Raw genomic sequence first — 13,958 nt, forward strand, 5'->3', positions numbered from 1 at the left:
GTTTAAGTGGCACATATTCATTTAAACTATGCCCTGAATCTCCCCTAATTCTAATAATCCATTTGGCCTCTATCTGCTTGGTCATATTACATATATCCCCCCCTCCTGATATTCTCAAACATTCTACCTATGGCCATAAACTTAAAGGTGTGTTCAGAGTTGGTACTGATGACATGCTCAGCCAAAACACTGCTTTTATTTCCCCTACTAATATAATAAACATGTTCTCATATCCTTTCTTTGAAAGGTCTGTCTGTTTTGCCTATATAGAATTTTTTACATTTAAGGCAATAGGCTAAGTAAACTATATGTTGGCTATCACATGTGGCTTGCACCTGAAAATGAGACACTCTATTCTGATCTGAATGTTCAAAGCTAGCTGCGTTATCAATATATTTATAATAGTTGCATTTACCGCATGGGTATGTTCCAGTTGCTCTATTTGAATAAAAAGCACACCTAGGATAGCATAGCTGCTTTTTGAGGGACTTAATGTTCCTAAATAAAAACTTATGCTCAGCATCTATCAGTTCACAAATATCCCTATCTGTGGTAAGAACACCTCAATGCCTCCTCACTATATCCATATAGGAAGAAGCATTGTCTGAATAGTATAAAGGAACCTTAAGTTTCATGCTAGATGGCTTTCTGTAGGCCTGTTCACCTCTATAGTTGTGTTTAGAAAAATAAGGCTTGGCTACCGTTACCCTCAATCCTGTCACCTCATTGACATTAATTATATCCTTTCTCTGTCAGTTCTTGACTAAATACCTTGACCTGTTGCTGAAAATCTTCTTCACTTACATTAAGTCTTGAGCCTCTGAACACCTGATTATGATTCACATTCCTAAAAATGTATGATTCTAAAATAGTCCCTATCTGACTAAGGTTTCACAAATATCCTATGGGAATAGTTTTAACTGACACTATTATACAGGAACTTAATGTTTTTTTTGACAATTGTGGTATTAAATTCATGAAACTGTTAATCAAATTAAATGATGAAAAGGTAGATTGATGCATGAAGTGGAAGAAGTCAATGATGTGATTCGAAATGACTTGTTATTTCAACAATGGGAAAATGTATATGTAAAGCAGTTCAGCAATGCTGAAAACTCTATCAAAAAAGTCTATGCCCATAAGAGTAAGAAACTTCTTCGGGACAGAGATCAGTATAACAATGGTAGAGCTTATTTATGGGACAGAAACAGGGAGTCTTCACATGGAATTAGTTATGCCAAGGCTGATGGTTTTGATAACAATATTACATCTGATAGGGAAGACAATTCTCATTTTTCTAGCAAGAGATTACAGGGGGAAACAGAAGGACTGGAATTGGGGAAGGAATTGGAGGAAACGGGGTCAATTAAATGATCAACAAAATCAAATACAATTCGTAGGGCAATTCAAAGGACAGCACCAATACAACGAGGACATGAGGGACATTGTTTGGAGGGAAGGAAAAAGGTAGAGAATTATAGTTGCAGCGCAGCTAGTTATAGGGATGAGATTAGTACAGCAGATGGTGTTACATTTACATACAAAAATTTCAATATTTACAACTACACAGACCTTGTGTTAAACACCTCGCATTTTGACCTGTTGTCCAAAGGGATGAAATACATCCCTACTACCAAATTTAATCTAGTTGACACCATTTGCGAAACTAAGAAATATATTAGGAAGCTCAATTTGGCAATTATGTTTCAAGGTACACATAGTCCAGTAACAACAACTAATACCAACCTTGCATTACAAGGTTTGAGGAAGAAGAGTACTTTCATGCCTCCAATGCACTCTAATATTTCAATTTATGACAAAGTAGTTACGCAACAGATTTATCAGCTGCAAAATCAGATTTGTAGGTCTAGAACGAAACCTTGTTCCAATTTGTCTAAGCATGAATATAAGGTGCTTCAGGAACTTAGAAAAGATAGTAGTATTAGGGTTATGAAACCCGATAAAGGGGGAGGCATAGAAATTTATGACAGTATGACCTACTCTTCTAAAATACATGACTTGTTACATTAATCAGGGAACTATCAGACAGTCTCACTCAATGAGATCAACATTGGTTGCAAAAGGATTGACATGTGTATCAAAGAGTTTCTTATAGATAATAGGATTACGGAAGCTACTTATAAATTTACTAAAGTTGAATATCCAACTCTGGCATCTATAGCTGGAATTCATAAAATTCATAAAGGAATAGAGGACCCCCCCCCCCTTTAGACCTATAATATCTGGTAGTAGATCGAAAACCTTCCCCTTAGGTTCTGTCATTGATGTTTCCCTCAAACATATTTATGAAAAAATATCTTACCCTGCTAAGGATTCATGGGACTTTTTAAAAAACTATCCCATTTATTTATGTAAAGATGAGTTAATGTTTGTATCGACAGATGTCATTGACCTCTTTTCTAGCATACCCAAAGCTGAGGACTGGATGCATTTGCTAACAGCATTAGAAAATATGGTGACATTGAATGGGACACAAATTGTCTCTTGATAGATATGATGTTTTTGGTCCTAGATTACAATTTTATTTTTTATGAAGGAGAATTTTTTAGACAAACCAGGGGCATAGCTATGGGAGCAGTCTGTGCTCCCATATACTCAAACCTGGTTATTTTAGATTAGGAAGAGACCCAGGTATTTACTAGTGTATACATGAAAAATATCAAATATTATGCTAGGTACCTGGACGACATCTATATCTTATGGGATTGTGGTGAAACAGCCTTAGAACTATTCTTGAATTACATCAATCACAGTAGTAATTATCTTAAATTTACATATTCTAAGAATTACTGTGGTGTCCCTTATCTTGACACTCTTGTTTCTAAATGTGAGAATGTATTTAAATCCAGAATATATCGGAAAAATACATTTTCAAACAGTTATCTAGAAATTTCTAGTAACCATCCTAAAAAAACAATTTCTTAATATATACAAAGGACAACTCATTTGTGCAATTAGGATGACATCTGAACACCTGCAGATGTTAGAGGAGGTATCTTATATTACATGCCTATTTACGGAAAGAGGTTATGACAGTGGTTTGATGTCAAAAATCAGTAAATACGTTACTAGTGAATGGGGTGGTAAGTATAAACCCCTATTAGGTTATAATTCTAAATATAATAATATGATGTCTAACAATATTATTAATAACAATAGTGACAGACTGACTTTTAAACATGACATCATAACATAAAATGACACCACTTTCAGGAGAGCATTTATCTTAGAGTATGGCCCATTCCTAGGTAAAATTATGAATATATTTAAAAACAATTGGAATATCATTCTAGCAGATCATGATATTGCCTCAGTGTTGGGCAGTGGCCCCCAGTTTGTTAACAAAGTGGGAAGAAATATTAAGAACTATTTAGAGAGAGGATATTGGTGTAGAGCTGACAATAACAAACACACAACAAGATGTGGTGCGTGTAAACAATGTAGCTCTATATATGAGGTTGAAAAGATTATTTTAGAGAATGTTACCCACACAGAAATTAGGCCTAAGTATGGAAATTGCCAAACTAAAATGGTTATATATATTGCTAAATGTATGGCTTGTTCGGGATATTACATAGGTAAAACAGAAAGAAAATTAAATAAACGTATTTATTCGCATCTTTACAGTATTAAAACTAAGGATGGCAAGAATGCCTTATATAGACATATCAACAAGTGTGGTGAAGGACATTTCTTCAAATTTGCAATATTGGACAGTGTTGTTATAGATCCTAAGGGGGGTAATTTTTTAGGGACTATTGTCTTACAAGGAATTATTTTGGCAAATATTTACTGACACCTCTACCCCACCTGGACTTAATGATTTTTCTGTCTATTAAACCCTTGTTAGCATTGACTTGATATTATCTAGTTAGTAGAATTTAAAAAAAAAATTGAGATATTTTATTTATTATTATTGGCAATTATGACATTTTTAAGACTTTACAGATTATTATTGGTTTAGTTTTGTTTAAACATAGACTTAGACCTGTTTTATTGTATCACTTTAAGTGACCATTTTCCTGTTGCTTTTTTTGGCGCCAAAAAAATTATTTGAAGTTGTGTCAGTTCGCTTTTTGTGGTTCTGATGAAGCTTACTGTGATGTAAGTGAAAGCACTTAACTTTGATGTTAATTAAACAGAGTTTTTATTGCAAGTTGGCTGCCTAGCGTTCTGCAAAGATTTTTCAAGGATTTTTACCATAGCTGGTTGGTGAACAGGTTCCCAAGATACTGAAGGAACTGGCATTCTTTGATTTCTGTTCATTGCTTATATTGTTTCATTGAATGGCACATTAATTATATCCTCTGTCTGTCAGTTATTGGCTAAATACCGTGACCTGCTGCTGAAAATCTTCTTCACTTACATTAACTCTTGAGGCTCTGAACACCTGATTATGATTCCCATTCCTAAAAATGTATGAAAGATGCATACTATCGTAAGAAAGCAGGTGACTGACATAGCAGGGTTTCCTATAGAGCTTAGTATTTATACTACCAATGCCATCACTACTACACACATATCCAAAAAATTAATACTTGATTTGGAGCATGTAGAGGTGAATCTCTAAAAAGTGGTACTTGTGAAAATAGTTGAAGGCTGCCAGCCTAGCCAGATAGAATTCTGTAGATAATTCTGTCATTTGTAAATATTAATGTAAGCCACATGCTTGTTTTCTTTGCTAAATGTTGAACTTCATAAATGTAACCACATTGCACTCTGCTGGAGGAAAGCTGATAAGTCAAGCATGGTATAATTCTTTCATCTAAAACCTGTAGCCGAGATGTCTGGATGAAGGAATTCTGGGTATTGTTTTGAGACCAGAGTTAATTGCTAGAATTTACATGTATAATTTATTTTATTGCTCTGGCTTCCTGAACAGCTACAATATCAAAAGGCTATTAACTTCTGAGTTTCTGTAAGCCTGGGAACCAGAAAGAAATGATGTAATCTGAAATGAATCAGTGGTGCTCTGTTATCAGTTTAAGGATAGAAAGAATGAGGGCATTTAGCATTTGTCTTGAGAACATCCAACTCACCAGCACTCTGCCTGTGTTCTATGTGTGTTTATTTTAGAACTGTGTTTTCTCTTAGATATAGCCAGAAACTAGGAAGATTAGATTATTTTTTCTGTATTGATGTCAGAACGTATCTACTGTATCTACTTAAGTATTTCTCTGTGATCCCTGAACTCTTGACTAGCACTATGCAGTAAGAAATATTGTCTTGTGTTTTTATTTATTATTACATATTTTTAAACCTTTTAACTGTATTTATTTTGTGTAGAGATAATTTAAGCTGTAGAGTACATTGCAATAAACCTTGGCTGTTCAGTTGCACTTACCATTTGGATAATAATATTGCACAGTATAATTGTACACCCCTTTAAAGGGCCTTTTAGTAGCTGATAAATATTAGTGAGTGGTGGCAAGTGGTACTACAGTATAGTCTGGGTAAAAGGGGCACAGGCTGGAGAAGCTGTGCCAGCCTTCCCCCAGGCATGTCTGTGTGGTTGTACATATCTCATATCTCAAAGTGTGTATATGTCAGCTACTTGGGCAGGACACAAAGCACTGGTCGGTCAAAGAGGGTGCTGGAGGTTTTAGCTTGCCCACTAGGCTGAGATCTGGACCCTATAGCTGTGCCAGAGGGGAGTCTTCTTGGGGAGCTGTTGAGAAAGGGAGAAACCAGCCCCAGACTGACTGCAATCTCTGTGTGCTCTTAAGGGAAATTGTACTTTACTGTGTGTGTATTTATTATCCTTTCCCTATATGGACGCCACTCACTGGTATTAGTGGTGAGGATTGAGGCTCCTGGATTGCTGGGCCAATGCATGGGCACCGCACTTGTATTGATGTATCTTTCAAAATCTTTAAACTGTTTTTCAGTGCTTCACCATACAACAAACAAGTCATCCATGACTTGTCTGTTCTTATGGGGAGGCACTGAAGAACAGTTTAAAGATTTTGAAAGTTACATCAATGCAATTACCATTTTTAGAGATTCAGATCTACATGCTCCAAATCAAGTATTCATTTTTTGGATGTTAATTTTTTGGATGTGTGTGCAGAAGCTGATGGCACTGGTAGCATATATACTAAGCTCTATAGGTAACCTTGCCATTTCAATCACCTGAGTTCTTATGTTAGTATGCATCCTTCATACATTTTTATGAATGTGATGTATAATCAGGTGTTTAGAGCCTCAAGACTTAATGTACATGAAGAAGATTTTCAGCAGCATGTCAAGGTATTTAGTCAAGAACTGACAGAGAGGATATAATGATGCAGATGTCCTAATTAATGTTAATGAGGTGACAGGACTGAGGGGAATCATAGCCAACCTTTATTTTTCTAAACACAACTATAGAGGAGAACAGATCTCCAGAAAGCCATCTAGCATGAAACTTAAGGTTTCCTTATACTATTTAGATAATGCTTCTTCCTATATGGATATAGTGAGGAGGCACTGGGGTGTTCTTACCACAGATAGGGATATTTGTGAACTGATAGATGCTGAGCCTAAGTTTTTATTAAGGAATATGAAGTCCATCAAAAGGCAGCTATGCTATCCTAGGAGTACTTTTTATTCATACAGAGCAGCTGGAACATACCCATGTGGTAAATGCAACTATTGTAAATATATTCATAACACAGCTAGCTTTGAACATCCACATCAGAATAGAGTGTTTCATTTTCAGGTGCAAGCCACATGTGATAGCCAACATATAGTTTACTTAGCCTATTGCCTTAAATGTAAAAAAATCTATATAGGCAAAACAGACAGACCTTTCAAAGAAACGATATGAGAGCATGTTTATTATATTAGTAGGGGAAATAAAAGCAGTGTTTTGGCTGAGCATGTCATCAGTACCAACTCTGAACATACCTTTAAGTTTATAGTCATAGGTAGAATTTTTGAGAATGTCGGGGGGGGATATATGTAATATGACTGAGCAGTTAGAGGCCAGATGGATTATTAGACTTATGGGAGATTCAGGGCATGGTTTAAATGAATATGTGCCACTTAAACCTAAGCTAAGATCCAGACCCTTGTTTAGTTAGTATTTTTCTTTCCTAGCTTTCTCACCAATGAAGTGTGCTTATTTATATATATTCTTTACACATTTTTATATATACAGTTTTATAGATGTATAAGTGTTATATTTCAAGGTTCCATTTAAAAGATTGTTTTTTATCTATCTATCTATCTATCTATCTATCTATCTATCTATCTATCTATCTATCTATCTATCTATATATCTATCTATCTATCTATCTATATATATGTGTGTGTGTATGTGTGTGTGTGTGTGTGTATGTGTGTGTGTGTTTTCCCAAAATGTTTTATTTTTTCATTATAAGCATACACAAATATACATATAACAAATACAATAAAACAATAACAAAACTATTTACAATATTTACATTCATCCATGATAAACAATCATTTTATCCTTGAGAAGTTATCAGTATTTGTTCAAAAGGTTTTCCAGTTTTTGCCATGCTATTTTTTATGAGTTCTATAACAAATGGTTTGCAGTTCTTATTTACAAACAACTTTTGCCAAATTAATGTTCTTCTTTCGTTTTTTCCCGGTTAGGGGTCACCACAGCGGAACTCCAGTCCGCTAATGATTGGCAGTAGATTTTTTACGGGTGCTGAGGTGCCAGCTCGATGCCCAACCTTCAGCAAAGGCACGCCCATTTTACACATGTCTTTTGAACACCACTCGACTGCAGGGAGGACATGCAGACTCCACACAGAAGGCGCTCCAGCCGAGAATAGAACGGGAGAACCTCTTGCTGTGAGGCAACAACACTACCGCTGCACCAACATTTGCAAAATGAATAAATTCTTTAATAATCAAATCTTGTTTACTTTTCCAGTTCAAAGTAATAACTTTTCTGGCAATTGCAAGAATTGACCAGAGTGACTGAATCTGAGATTTAGGTGTTACATTAGGTATAGGAACATTGAATAGGGTTAGTGAGTTAGAAATATGACGGTTACCAGACCATAAAGCCTTTACAAAATATTTAAAGTCTTTCCAGTATTGAACAACATTTCTACATTTAATGAACATGTGAAAACAGTTGGCCTCTAGTAATTCATCACATTTCCAACATTTACATTCACTGTTTTTAAGTAAAATATTTATTTTATTTGGAGTATAGAAACTCCTATTCATAAATTCCCATGTATACAATCTCCAATATGATGAAAAAGATGTACCATACGTATATTTCAATAGCAGTTTTTTGGATTCATCAGATATTTGTTCTCCAGTAATCTTTACATAGTAATTCCAAACATCTGAGTCAAACGTTAGAGTATCTTCTCTTAGTACCTTATAGATAGGTGAGACTTCATTTTTGATCATCTGTCTTTTCAAGACACCTAATAAAAAGCTGGATCAAACTAGGTATAGATTCAGTCTCTAGGCTGATTGATACTCCCATTTTGTTTTCTTTTAACTGCCGTAATGAGTGTATAAACAACCAACTGTCTTGACTATTATCAAAACTACTTAGAAGAGAGTTTAGTGGTTTAATACTCTTCTTTTCAATAAACTGATGCCAGAATATCAAGTTATTTTCCTTTAATTTTTTCCATCGCATTGATGTTGAAAGAATCTAGGCAATCGGGGGAGTATGCTATAGGGAATATAAGAAATAGGAATTGTTTAATGTTGTAATTACAATCAATTATATTTCTGAAGTTATTAAATATTTGATTAATGCCATAAGAAAAATGATCAAACTTCTTATTAAACAAACAAAATTGTATACATTTTTCATAAGTGATTTTTACAAACAGCAGTGTATCTTTGTTTGCATTTACTTCACTCAGTAGGTCAGTGAGTTCAAGTTACGCCCTTTGATTTTAATTGTTACCCCTTAATTTGTATCATGTGACTACTTGTATTTGTTAGAGGTTGTATAAATAGGAAGCACATTTTAGTTGTATGTATTAGCATCTGATAAAGCAGGTCTTTCTGCGAAAGCGCTTATGTTTTAACATTAAAACTTCAACTGAAACTGGAAACCTTGGTGGTACTTGAGTTCTTCTGTGTTTTTATCATTGTTTGCTTTTGGACTTATTTAGAACTCAGGAACCCGTGTGGGCTTTTGACTGTTTTTGTAGCTTTCAAATCATACTGATGTGTAATGCTATCATGTAAACTTCAGCAACATCAATAGTAATTCAGTACATATCTTGCCTTTATAATAAAGGAAAGATTTTTTCAAAAATAACTTATGCCCCTAATATAGCAATATGATTTTTCCATTGGTTTCATCAAATAAAAGCCAAAAACGTTCATACATTTGCCTATAACATACCATTATAAGAAACAATAGCTCTTCCTTGTAATCATAAATTAATTTAAAAACTTTTGGTAGACAATAAAAATTCAGCAATCGAAGCTTCAAGATTTAAAAAAATCTGTTGTCATCTTGCTGGGAAAAATATTCTAAATCTTACTCCTTTAGTTAAGTTCTCCAAATACTTATTTATAGTTTCCTTATACATTGCCATATTTACCAATTCATATGTAGTGCTATCATTGTGAGGTTCTGTGCACATTTTTAATGTTGTCTAGCATTCATAACTACATTTTTTTTTGTCTTTACTAGCTGGAGGGACAGGTTCATAACCCAGAGACTGCCCATGCTATGGAATAGACTTCCCATACATGTCAAACAGAGCATCTCACTTGCTCTCTTCAAGAGAAATCTTGATGAGTGGATGGGTAATAGAAAATTCACCCCGGGGATCACTCCAGTGGCTCTACTCGACAGAGGCAGTGGGAACTAAGGTCGGGTGGCACAATGCCAGGGTAATCCTATGGGCTAGGTTTCTAAAGGCTCTGGGGCCTAGTACACACTTATGAACCTATGAACCTATTTGGGAATTAACCCCTGCATTACCAGATAGGTTGCCAACTGGCTCACTGACAGGACACATAATGTCAAAGTTGGTGACTTCACCTCTAGCAAAATACCAGTTACTAGTGGCATACCACAGGGTTCTGTGCTGAGCTCCTTACTGTTTAAAATGTATTTCTTAGAAGTTCAGGCAGACTTGGACAGCCTGTGGCTGACCAAGTTTACTGACAATTGTAAATTCGGAGCAATCATTGAGTCCCCCAATGATGTTAATATACTGCAGGCAGGGTTAACACAAACAAATGATTTGCTTCAAAGCCACAGATTAAAGCTAAATGCAAAAAATGGATTACTATTCCCTTTGGGAAAGCTGACATCCCTGCTAATTACAATATGGACAGCATCCCCATAAGTATAAACCCAATGGTAAATTATCTGGGTACTCAGGTTGATAGCAATCTGAACATTGACAATCACATATCCATAGTAGTAAGGAAATCCTTCTCAGTGACACAACTAATAAGTAAAAGCATTGCATCTGGATCTGAGGATGTTATGATTATATTATACTCAGCCCTCATCAGATCAGTAACTGAGTGCAATGCTCCCTTTGCATGTACCTCATCAGACACCTTCAACAACTGGAGAGACCACAGAGGTTTCTCACCAAGAAATTACAGGGTACATAAAACAAGGTTTACATGGAAAGACTAAAAGCCCTGTCATTGTATTCTGTCTCCTACAGATTGTTAAGGGGTGACCTGTGCCTGGCTTACAGGGCTGTCTCTGACCCAGCCCTGATGGAAATGCTACATATTCATAAATCAAACTGCATGAGGGTCACTCGCAACAGGGATATTAACCTAGCCTCTGTAATGAATAGGTAATGCTGAAGAGATAGATACATCTCCCTGAGACTGCCACTTCCCTGGAACAAGTTTCCAGTTTATGTGAAACAGAGTCCCTCCCTGACCCTTTTCAAATGCAACCTAGATAAATAGATGGGTGACTGCAAATTCACTCTTGGGGTGGTGCCCATGTCCCTCCTTTACAGAGGAATTTGGTATTAACTGCCATAGGCCTTTACCTCTGTCAACTTCACCCACCTAACCACTGACAATTGGGGCAACTCAGGATAAATATGCCTAGGCTTGTAAGGGCTCTAAGGTCATTAGCCTAGTAACTGTTTATGAACCTATGAACCCATGAGTTATATATTTGTAATCCAACTGTGATTTAAATTCATTAAAGCTTGCCTCTGTCATTTATCTAATTACAATTTACTGTTTCTCTTTTAAAACAACTAAGAGATTACCCAACTCATTATGTCATTGCTGAAAAAAGAAAAAAAAAAAAACTTTAATCAATTCATTAGTACAAAGGGATAAAAAATGCCAGGTGTCTCAACACAATCAGTATTCAAGAAACGATAAGCATTCTGCATTTCATCAAGATAAGAAAAAAAAAACAATCATCTTAGTGGACACTGGTCAAAGAAGCATGAACAAAAACCACTATCATTATTGTAGAAATAACAACTATTATTAAAATGCACGAAAATATGAAAATTCCTGTAAAGTTTAAAGCAATTGATTTTGCAGTAATACTGTTGTAGCAGAACTATAGGAACAAATGCAAGCCCTGAATTTAAAACTGATAGCTTGGTCTTGCTCAAAGGGACATCAAAGATGTTCAAAACATTGCTCGCATCATAAAGAGTCTCAAAGTTCATGTACTAAGTATAATTTGAAGGCAGTTTCATAACAGCAACTGGTGAAAAAAAAAAAAAAGAAAAAGAAACTTTTTTTAACCTTTGATTTTCTCGAGATTCAGTCACATTTTTACCTGGACTCATGTCAATTATTAGTTGTCTGCTTTTTATTTATACCATTGTGTTGATGAAAATTCATTCTTTTACCATGGAACCGATCAGCTGATTGATTCTCTCTTTTTGATTGGTCTTAGGTTGATCTTGCCATAAAAAAGCATGATTCCACACAGTTTACTGAACTCATTTTATCTCTTCTAGTAAAACTGGCATCCATTCAAATGTGAAGCAATGTGTAGCTGCTATTTAGCACGTCACTAACCACTTTTATCTTAGTCATATTAATATACAGAATCAGTTTATATGCTCTTAAAGCATGCAGTGTTAAATCTAACTTGACATATTTAAATAGTTATGTTAAAATGTATTCTAGTTTCTTGAACAAGGTATTTTTCAAAGTTTACGATCATTTTCTTCTGTATGTTAGACAGACTCTATTGTTTGTAGGTCCACATAGCACGCATTTCATGCCCATCTAAAGTTTGATAGGAAATCACTCCTCATGCCATCCTTTTCACATTTTAAAAAGGCTCCATCTGTATTTCTCACTCATTCATCTATGTGCAATTGCAAATTATTATTCTCTGCATGTAGTGCTCTAAGCCATACACCATCAAAACCAGATGAAGTTCTGAAACCCAAAACAGTAATTACAAAACTAGTGCAAACAAAATAAATATAATGCATTCACATCTGCATGCAAAAATATTTATTCCCCTGGTACCATAGCAAGCAGCTTTTTCTGAGAGTAAAAAATAAATACATTACCCCACAATAATCAGATGGAACAGAACTGACAAATTGCTATCAGTCAATCAACTAAATACAACCAATCATAATGTATTTATAATCTAAAAATTACTTTCTGGTTGGATTTATAACTGAGACCAAAATATGAATTAGTATTACATTTTAAAATGAAAACACTTTCTTTAAATTGTAACAATGCTTTTATAGTAACCCAAAGTTTTATACTCCAGTTAATCTGTTCTAACACGGTGTCTCTAAAGTAATAATTTCTTCTTGCATGATTTTCAACAAAGTACATGGCTAAAGGGCTATCAATGTTTTTGTTTTGAGTATTTCTCATATGCCCTTGTATTCTTTTCTTTAAGGTATGCTTAAATATAGAGCAAGTTACATAGGCAAGAAGCTGCATATATTACTGAATATGTCTCACAACCATAATAACCCTTTACTTCAAACATTTTGGTTCAGAAATGTATTGCTGCCTTTCTGCTGTACAATATACCCTACTACCAGTTATTAGCTTAGTGCCTGAAAAAGGGAAAAAGTAATTATTTAGCAGCTGCTAAAAATCTGTCTTTACCACATTCATTCAAAAAGAAATTTGCTTAGTGTGTCAAACAGTTCAACCTTTTGAATGTATAAGTAACCACATTTTGGGATAAAGTAAAAATGTGTCAACAGCAGTTTTAAAGATATCTTGGCAATAACCTATCTTATTTGTTTTGTAAGATTACTAACTTAGATTTCATCTAGTTTTTGTTATGTTTGCTAGTGGTATCTTCTGGATGAGTGCTGCAATGTTTTTAACAAATGCAAAAGCAACTAAGCAACTTTCTCACATAGAGAAAAACAAAGAAATTAGAGTATGTTACAGCAAACTGATAAAATATAAATGCTTACATCATCAGTCTTATCATCAAAGTCTCACTCATGAGCAGCATTTCCTTATTTCTGTTGCAGAGGATGTGTTACATTTTATTATAAATCATAACAGCATATCTGAATAATTGTTACACAGAGAAAGCATACTAATGCCACATACAGGTTTGAATTGTACTTCCCTAATGTGAAACTAAACATCATTCTCACTTAAGAAGTGAAATAAGTAGTGTTTTCACACAGAGTTTGTCTCTGATGCATTCTTTATGTTCTTCCCATTACCATCAATAATGCAATCAAAGGAAATGTGCTATGATGTCAGCCACCTGGGGCTGTTTATGGAGCTCTGCTCTAAATCACTGCTTGATGTATACCCAGATTTATATACCATTGTACTTTGAAGTTATTCATTAAATCTGTATGAATGATAAATGGACTATTTATGGGGGTTGAAATGATACTCCATTATTGATATGTTAGAAGGAGCAGAGTTCTCCAATTCTTCAAAAATGAGCACTTTTTGAAAATGATGCTTTTCTCTACATTTGGAGGTGAGTGAAAAAAATGTACTTTATTTTTCTGAGCAGAGAA

Source organism: Protopterus annectens, chromosome 3.part1, assembly GCF_019279795.1.
Source record: "Protopterus annectens isolate FY-2018-M chromosome 3.part1, PAN1.0, whole genome shotgun sequence".
NCBI lineage: Eukaryota > Metazoa > Chordata > Ceratodontiformes > Protopteridae > Protopterus > Protopterus annectens.